This window comes from Cervus elaphus, chromosome 5 (genome assembly GCF_910594005.1).
Source record: "Cervus elaphus chromosome 5, mCerEla1.1, whole genome shotgun sequence".
NCBI lineage: Eukaryota > Metazoa > Chordata > Mammalia > Artiodactyla > Cervidae > Cervus > Cervus elaphus.
Genome location: NC_057819.1, coordinates 119,996,873 through 119,997,260, shown reverse-complemented (window position 1 = coordinate 119,997,260; position 388 = coordinate 119,996,873).

The following is a 388-nucleotide window of genomic DNA, read 5'->3' as shown; positions in this document are numbered from 1 at the left end:
TGAGACACTGCCCCGCCCTCTAAGAACGGAAGCCACGCGACCCCCGCAGCGCCGCTGGCCGTTGGCTGTCTGACACGTCCTTTCAAACGGTTCCTTCCCCTCATTGGCTATTGTGCCCTTGGCTTTTGAAACCTCCTTGCTATTGGCCTAAGTGTTTGTCATTTCAGCTACTTGCCCCGCCCAACTCCGGAGGCGGGGCAGGCGCTTACACAATCCCAAAGATCATTGGCTGACAAAGATATCAGTCAGAGAGATAACGGCGCAGTGCGGGTGAATGGGGGCGTGGGTGGCGAAGCGGCTGGCGTGCCGGGCAGCAGGCCTTCAAGTTCTAGGCCAAGTGTCTGAGAGTGAGACCTTTTGTGTGACCTGCTTTCATTTCCCCACTGCA